Here is a 9,599-nt window from a genome sequence, read left to right on the forward strand (position 1 = left end):
ACTACATAAAACAAAATATACATTACCCAATGGTCAAGTGATGTGCAGAGTCTTGGGGCAGCCAGCTCTCAAAAGTTTTTCCCGATAATCCCAATAATTCTCCAGAAATCTATAATCCAAATGTTTGTTTCTCTTTTTTTTTTCTTTTTCTCCTTTTCCTCTTTTTTTTCTTTCTGGTAACTGGTTTCTTAACCCAAAACTTATCAGATGAACACGCCCTCCGAGTTTGAAACTTTCCAATCATTGTTGGATGGGTGTGTGCATTGATAAGGAGCATGACGTCATAATACTACCCAGAATGCACTTTTGCTACTGATGTAATATTAACCGCTTATATCTAGGTGGCACTGTTGTATAAGCAATAAGCATCATACCATTAAAGGGGTTGTCCAGGTTCAGAGCTGAACCCGGACATACCCTTATTTTCACCCCGGCATCCCCCTGAGCCTAGCATCGGAGCATCTCATGCTCCGATGCGCTCCAGTGCCCTGTGCTAGATCGCGCAGGGCACGGGCTCTTGTGTTTTCAATAACACACTGCCGGGCGGTAACTTCCGCCCAGCAGTGTGTTCGGTGACGTCACCGGCTCTGAGGGGCGGGCTTTAGCTCTGCCCTAGCCGTTTTACTGGCTAGGGCAGAGCCAAATCCCGCCTATCAGTGCCGGTGAAGTCACCGGGGTTCCTGTCAGCCCCATGGAGAGCCCGGTACGTCACTGGAACTCAGAAAAATGCCTTTGCCCTGTGCAATTTAGCGCAGGGCAAAGGAGAGCATCGGAGCATGAACTGCTCCGATGCTCATGTGAGGGGGGCTGCCGGGGTGAAAATGGAGGGTTGTCCAGGTTCAGCTCTGAACCTGGACAACCCCTTTAAGGGTTAACTCATACATGCCTAATATTTTCAATACTTCACACCTCTGACAACTAGAGGCCTTGTCTCAGGGCTGAGGGACAAACTTTGATACATGAATGTATACTTTGAGGAACATCTAGACCATTCTCACACTGTGGAATTCATGTTCAGATAGGAAAAACAATGAAGCCTCAGAATCTGCAGGTGCTGTGTATCTTCTAACTTTCTAAATGTATAATATATTGTTACAATAACACTAGATTTTGATCAGCACAGTAATCTTCTCATGGACTTACTTCGGCCTACATGAAAATCCATACAAAACAGTGAATATAAATCAGCATTGCTCTTAAAGGCAATGAATACCCATTATAACTAGAATAAGTAGATATAACTGTTTACACTTATGAAAAAGCACAACAGTAAGCGTATTACAGTGGTAATACACTTACAGCCAATGCATTACAATACAGAAGTATTGTAACGCATTGTAAAGGGGATCAGACCCCCAAAAGTTAAAGTCCTAGAGAGGATCATAAAATAAAGTGAAAAAAAAAGTTTAAAAAATAAAGTTTGCCCCCGAAAAATTTTAAGTTTCAAGTAAAAAAAAAAAGCGTCTTTTTCCCAAAATAAAGTAAAAGAAAATTGTAAAAAAAATAGAGGAAAAAAGAAAAGTAGACATATTAGGTATTGCCGCGTCCATATCGACCGGCTCTATAAAAATATCACATGACCTAACCCCTCAGGTGAACACCGACAAAAAAAATAAATAAAAACTGTGCTAAAAAAAACATTTTTTGTCACCTTACATTACTAAAAGTGCAACACCAAGCGACCAAAAACGCGTATGCCCCCCAAAATAGTATCAATCTAACCGTAACCTCATCCCGCAAAAAATTAGCCCCTACCTAAGACAATCACCCAAAAAATAAAAAAAACTATAGATCTCAGACTATAGACACACTAAAACATGATTTTTTTTTGTTTAAAAAATTAGCTTTTATTGTGTTAAATGTAAAAAATAAATAAAAAAAAGTTGACATATTAGGTATCGCCGCATCCGTAACAACCTTAAAAATACCACATGACCTAACCCCTCAGGTGAACACCATAAAAAAAAAAAACGGTGTCAAAAAAGCTATTTTTTGTCACCTTACATCACAAAAAGTGTAATACCAAGCGATCAAAAAGTCATATGCTCTCCAAAATAGTGCCAATCAAACCGTCATCTCATCCCGCAAAAATGATACCCTACCTAAGACAATCTCTTAAAATTTTTTAAAAAACAATGGCTCTCAGACTATAGAGACACTAAAATGTGAATTCTATTTTTTGTTTCAAAAATTGTATCATTGTGTAAAACTTGCATAATGCATAAATAAATAAAAAAGTATACATATTAGGTATTGCCACATACATAACGACCAGCTCTATAAAAATATCACATGACCTAACCCCTCAGGTGTTCACCTTACATCACAAAAAGTGTAATTGTAAGCGATCAAATAGTCATACGCACCCTAAAATAGTACCAATCAAATCGTCATCTCATCCCGCAAAAAATGAGCCCCTATATAAGACAGTCGCCCAAAAAATAAAAAAGAATTATGGCTTTCAGAATATGGAGACACTAAAAAAACTATTTAAAAAAAAATGCTTTATTATGTAAAACTGAAACAAACTACCAAAAAAAGTAGGTATTGTCACGTTCATAAAAATCTGCTCTATAAAAATACCACATGATCTAACCTGTCAGATGAACACTGTAAATAACAAAAAATAAAAACATTGCCAAAACAGGGATTTATCGCCGGAAGAATCCAAATATTATCGAGGTAAGCGGACTGGACCTACGCCTTCCTAGATGGTCCTGAGTCCTCCAGCCTGGCTCAAACCTCAAATCCAAAAAAGCAATGGAGCGGGGCATAGCCGTAGCGAAATGCGGCTTGACTTTGGTGGAAGGCAGTGGCGGATAGAGTTAGTTTGTCATGTGAAGAGGTTTTGCCTGGGAGGAGGGAGGAACGGAGTGGCAATTTCGCGCCGGGGATATAAGGCAGCTAGGGGAGAGGCTTAGTGAGTGTGAGGAACGTGGACCAAAGTTTCCCGCCCACCCTCCCGTCTTTGTGCGTCATCGTCGTAAAGGACAGGATCCTGTGAGGCAAATAACTTGGAATAGGTGTATGGCTCTATCTATTGCGGCGTGCATCTATGAGGTTTTGGTGGTGACTGGAAAGCTGGGGGATCCTGTTTGGGCTAATAGCCTTGCAAGGGTAGAAGTTCGAGGAGCTGGTGCCCTTGGGTCGGAGAGTGCGGCCGAGGGTAAAGTTGGATTAAAAACCTGGATCATAAGCTGGAATTGCCTTCCAGGATCCCTTTGCGTCATATAGGAGTATTCTGGGACAGGAAGGGAAGAAAAAGCTTACATGTTGGATTAAGGTTACAATGTTTACAAGGAATATGTGCAATGTATGGTAATTATGGTTGTTGTTAATAAATTACCGCTACGGCCTTTACACCAAGTCCAGTTTTTAAGTCTTTTTGGGATAACGGTTGGAAAGAAAAGGGGATATGAGCCAGAGAATCTTCCGTCCCAGGAAGTCACAGCACAGCCCTCAGTTCACAGCACACAGACTCCTGAGCTCCACTCTCAGAGGGAGGTAAATCCACACACCTGGCAGTGCTGGGTGGTTTTTATGCCTGGCAAAACCAGGCCTGGAACATGGGGAGCAGTCACCCACCCAGCACTTTGACTACTCCCAGTAAGAGCCATCCCGGATCAGCTATGACAGCCATGCTAAATCTCAAGGTGTCAATTAGCAATAGCTGCTGCTGACACATAAAATACCGGCTCTTACGGTACTTTACTGAGGCCAGGAACCTCAGTGACACATAACTTCCATCCACGATGATTCCAGGTACTTTCTAACAGTAGTCTCAGGTATCCCTTTCAAATTTTGGTGTCTTTCCTTACCAAATGAATGCCCACAAGTTCTCATGGTTAGCATTCATCCAGAGATCTAGATTTCTTAATCTCTTCCTTGATACTAGATATCTCAACCTGTAACAAATCCATTTCTGCTTTTAAATGTTGGAAGTCAACAGCACAAAAACAAGTGTCAATTGTTCATCGTATACGATCGTTGTAAATAAATTGCAGCATCTTGAAGTAATATCGGTGCTAAAGTACATCTTAAACTGCGTGGTATGAACTGTACTTTCACATACTCAATCAGGGCATGTAGGCCCAAACTCACCTCTCTTTTCTTGAGGGTTTCCAACCATTTAACATCAATAGGACATTGTTCCTTTATTTCAGACAGTGAGAGGTCTGGTTTGAAAACTGTAGAATATTTTTCATGGGACAACCCCTTTAAACCATTGTCTTTATTCTCAGTAAGTCTCGAAGGTGGGGGATAGCAAGAGGCTGCTATTGCAGTGGGAGACATATTGGATTGTGAGATTAGATTTGTGTATTCCAAAAGGATTAACTGAGATCCGTAGTTGTAATGCATTTTTTTTAATGTACTTTATTATCGCTCGAGAAAAGGATCAAGTAAGAGGCAATTGAGAGATAACTGAGAATGAAGATATATATGCCTATTTATAAGTAGTGTATGTATATACTCTGTGATGTGCCGTAATCCAGGACTTGTAAACTGTTCTTGTTATATAATGCTTTGAAATGTACCCAATATAGTTCTGTATGGATCTGTCAGGGTTAATGATCCTGACTCAGCCTCTGCAGGAAGATAGGTGCTGGACTTGGGTCCGCCCCTAGCTCATTTACTTGTGAGTTAGCTGAGGAAGTCAGAGGGATCTACATGTGCTCACTCCTCAGAGTACTAGGCCTGAACACTACATAACCCCTATCTCTGAGAGATCCACCGTACTCCAGGAAAGGAGAAAGAAAGAACCGAGAAGGTCCAGAATGTGTATGACTGAGCAGTTTAGTACGTCAGTAAGGTATTCGCAATTAAAGAGAGCTGATACTGAGACTTTACTGCAATAAGAGGGACATTGCTATAACACCTTTCATTCTTAGACACGGTCCGGTAAACCATGTACTAATCCTGTACCCCTCAGCTGGGAGTTACAGCCTTCACTGCAAAAAGAATATTGCCAGCCATAGATTCTACGGAGAGAGAATCTGGAGATATAGAGGGAAGGAGTACTACAATCCCCATCCTTGCTCATATCCATACATTGTTATCCGGGAAGATTTGCACTGTGAATTATTTGGAGCTGTGTTTTCATACCATTGGATGTACTACAACTCCCATTTATTTTCTACTCTTGGCCTGGTTACCGATTCCAGCACTAATTGCCAGCCCCAGCACCTACATGTCTTGCCTTGCACTCTTACCAAATCCACAACACCAAGGGCACCCCAACTACCATCAGGCAGGGGCCCCAGCATCGGGGTGTGCCCCGAGGGAGGAAAGGGTGTGTCCTCTTATCACTACCCGGCCCAAGGGAGCGGCAATGTGAGGATTGCTACTGTGAATACAGAGCCAGATAATATTTTGATGTAAGATAAGCTAGTAGGAATGTGACTGTGGACAAGCTTGTCGACTGTTTACTATACTATGGACCAACAGTATTGTGATTGCAGCTCTTGAGTATAATAGAGGCTGCGACTGCTGTAACTCGGGATCTGTACAAGTCATAGAACAATATAGAATTTATAGATTAACTCCTTTACTATGTGGAATCATTGTTATGTTAACTCTAAAAGGGTATCCAAATGTGGGCATACCCTTTAAGCCTGTGACTTGACAAAAACTTCCAATATTTCTCCCCATAGCGATCTTATAGCTTGCAGGTTCCTACATTCATACTTTCCTCCTTGTGAGTCATGAAATTGCACTGTACCATAAAGCGGAGGAAGTGGTTTTACTTAGAAGTAAGATTAAAATCAGTATTTCCCCCTGGTCTCAGCAGCATCGGCGGGTGGAGAATGTCAGGCTATACCGCCGGCGTGTTTGTAGAATGTGAAGACATAGAGGAAAGAATGCAGCATATGATATACAGTAGCATGCGTCTGACCTCAGTGACTAATACAAGGCAGACAATGTGAAAGTATAATGTGTAGGTGGTGAATTGGATCCAGTGTAAAATCACATAAAAAAAGCCTTTAAATCATTTTTATAATTCAACATATTCAACATAGGGATAAAGGATAAAGTTTGTGCAATGGCCCAGGAAGAGCCGGAGCAGAGGGTGGGAGTGGTAGTGGCTCTGGCTGTCCTCTATTGCTCCCTAGTGCCGTCCAGTGACGGTAGATGGGGTGTCCATGCTGTGAAATGTTTGTATGGGCGCAAGGCTGGGCATGTAGTGTGCAATGACCAGTGCATGGTATAGAAGTCAGAAAACCTGGCTACTGGTGGGAGAATAAACGTCTCTCTTTACTCAAGTGCAAAATGGGAGTTGTAGGATAACCAGTTATAGCCGACGCAGCCCCAACTGTACACAGCTATGTATGGATTTAGACAAGGATCGGTGTCACGGCCCTATATCCTCTTTATCTTCCTCTCTCAATCTATGGCTGGCAACAGCAATAATAGCTGTAGTGTTCACCATGGGATACAGGGTTTTGATAATAGCTCCATGTCCAAGTGTAATGCAGCAAAGTCTGAATGGCTGTAGTAGCAGGTTACCTTGCTGACTCCTGTGTCTGGACAGGCAGAGTCCAAGTTCTGGGAATAAATACCAGATGTGACGCACAGGACTCACTAAGACCAAACAGAGGTGCACTCAGAAAAAGAGGACTCGCCCTATCCTCTTGAAAGTGGGTGTGTAAAACAAAGAGAATCTGGGCACTCTCCAGGTATTCGGACCACAAAGAGTTTATTGATACATAAATTAATTAAAATATCCACTTCCCAAACTATAATAATAATGTCCTATACACACTTCAACAACAATCATACATATCTGAATAATAGCAGAATAAATCATGCTGCGACGTCCCGCTATATATTGCCAGCGGCGTTCCACTGGAGAAACTTTCTTGCAGTCCTTGTGAAAGCCTGCCGGAGAAATTAGAACGGTCTTACAGTATCGATGAGTGTCCCGCAACTGCTCAGCTGGATGGTCCTATACAGTGGGATGCGAAAGTTTGGGCAACCTTGCTAAACGTCATGATTTTCCTGTATAAATCGTTGGTTGTTACGATAAAAAATGACAGTTAAATATATGATATAGGAGACACACACAGTGATATCTGAGAAGTGAAATGAAGTTTATTGGATTTACAGAAAGTGTGCTATAATTGTTTAAACAAAATTAGGCAGGTGCATAAATTTGGGCACCACAAAAAAAGAAATGAAATCAATATTTAGTAGATCCTCCTTTTGCAGAAATTACAGCCTCTAAACGCTTCCTGTAGGTTCCAATGAGAGTCTGGATTCTGGTTGAAGGTATTTTGGACCATTCCTCTTTACAAAACCTCTTTAGTTCATTCAGGTTTGATGGCTTCCGAGCATGGACAGCTCTCTTTAAGTCACACCACAGATTTTCAATTATATTCAGGTCTGGGACTGAGATGGCCATTCCAGAACGTTGTACTTGTTCCTCTACATAAATGCCTTAGTGGATTTTGAGCAGTGTTTAGGGTCGTTGTCTTGTTGAAAGATCCAGCCCGGGCGCAGCTTCACCTTTGTCACTGATTCCTGGACATTGGTCTACAGAATCTGCTGATACTGAGTGGAATCCATGCGTCCCTCAACTTTGACAAGATTCCCAGTCCCTGCACTGGCCACACAGCCCCACAGCATGATGGAGCCACCACCATATTTTACTGTAGTTAGCACGTGTTTTTCCTGGAATGCTGTGTTCTTTTTCCTCCATGCATAACGCCGCTTGTTATGGCCAAATAACTCAATTTTAGTTTCATCAGTCCACAGCACCTTCCAAAATGAAGCTGGCTTGTCCAAATGTGCTTTAGCCCACCTCAAGCGGCACTTTTTTGTGCTGTGGGCGGAAAAAAGGCTTCCTCTGCATCACTCTCGCATACAGCATCTCCTTGTGTAAAGTGCGCCGAATGGTTGAACGATGCACAGTGACTCCATCTGCAGCAAGATGATGTTGTAGGTCTTTGGTGCTGGTCTGTGGGTTGACTCTGATTGTTCTCACCATTCGTCGCTTCTGTCTATCTAAGATTTTTATTGGTCTGCTACTTCGAGCCTTAACTTGAACTGAGCCTGTGGTCTTCCATTTCCTCAATATGTTCCTAACTGGGGAAACAGACGGCGGAAATCTCTGAGACAGCTTTCTGTGTCCTTCCCCTAAACCATGATGGTGAACAAGATTTGTCTTCAGGTCATTTGAGAGTTGTTTTGAGACCCCCATGTTGCTACTCTTCAGAGAAAAAGGAAACTTACAATTGACCCCCTTAAATACTCTTTCTCATAATTGGATTCACCTGTGTATGTAGGTCAGGGGTCACTGAGCTTACCAAGCCAATTTGAGTTCCAATAATTAGTTCTAAAGGTTTTGGAATCAATAAAATGACAACAACAGTGACCACATGTATGCACCTGCCTAATTGTGTTTAAACAATTATAGCACACTTTCTGTAAATCCCATAAACTTAATCTCACTTCTGAAATATCACAGTGTGTGTCTCCTATATGATAGATTTAACTGACATTTTTTATCGTAACAGCCAATGATTTAAACAGGAAAATCATGACGATTAACAAGGTTGCCCAAATTTTTGCATCCGACTGTACTTCTCAGACCAGTGTTCACGAGCGTTACTCGTCCCCTCTCTCCCGCGCTGGTAGTTTGTTTGACACGTGCAGCTAGACTTGTATTGCTGGTCTTGTGCTGTATAGTTCAAACTTCCATTCGCGGACGTTATTTGTATAAACGGCAGGCTATTCACATACATCAGGTAGTCGTAGAGTTTGGGGTCGTGGCTAAACGCATTTTGGGGTATACGGTCACCCCTTCCTCAGTAGCTAGGGGTGACCGTATACCCCGAAATGCGTTTAGCCAGGACCCCAAACTCTACGACTACCTGGCCTCATTCTTCAGTACAAGTGATGAGAGGCAAGGGCTAAATTCAAAATCGCAATATTTCACGAATATTTGTGCGAATTCGAGATTATATTTTTGATTGCGAAAAATCGTAATGCGCTCGAAATACAGACGTGGGTCACTTTTGCTACACTTTCCAAGCTGCTAGAAGTTTCCTGAGACTGGAGAAAATGGTTGTCACGGAAGAACAGTAAAAATAGCTTTATATGCTATTGTGTCAGAGCCTAGGTCCACCTGTCCAGAGGATCCTCAGAGAGATGACATGCCTGGAACAACACCAAGAACATTTTTCCATGAACACACTGGTACCGGACGTTGCCATCTTGGCTTCCAGTATCTGGTGGTAACATGTAGATAGGGACTTATTCCACATTTTCGACATCTTTTGTGCTCATGACTAAATGAACCAGACCATGGAGATGTTACATAACTTGACCCAGGTCCCCAATTTGATGAATATGAGTCAGTGCCGTCATTACAGCCCATAGTAGGAGATTTTCTGGGGCTTCTAGATGAAACCACAGAAGTATCAGTACCAGAACTTTCACTTGATGTTTAATTGCTCTTTCTATTCTTGAGCTTTTTTTTTCCCCTTTCGCTTTCTGACACATTTCATTGTCAGCCACTTGTACTTTCCTTGTTCCTTTCTTTTTCATGTCTCACTTGTTTCTTCCACCTTCTCCTCACAATCAGTCATCTTCTTCTCCTT

Source organism: Bufo gargarizans, chromosome 9, assembly GCF_014858855.1.
Source record: "Bufo gargarizans isolate SCDJY-AF-19 chromosome 9, ASM1485885v1, whole genome shotgun sequence".
In the NCBI taxonomy this organism is placed as follows: domain Eukaryota; kingdom Metazoa; phylum Chordata; class Amphibia; order Anura; family Bufonidae; genus Bufo; species Bufo gargarizans.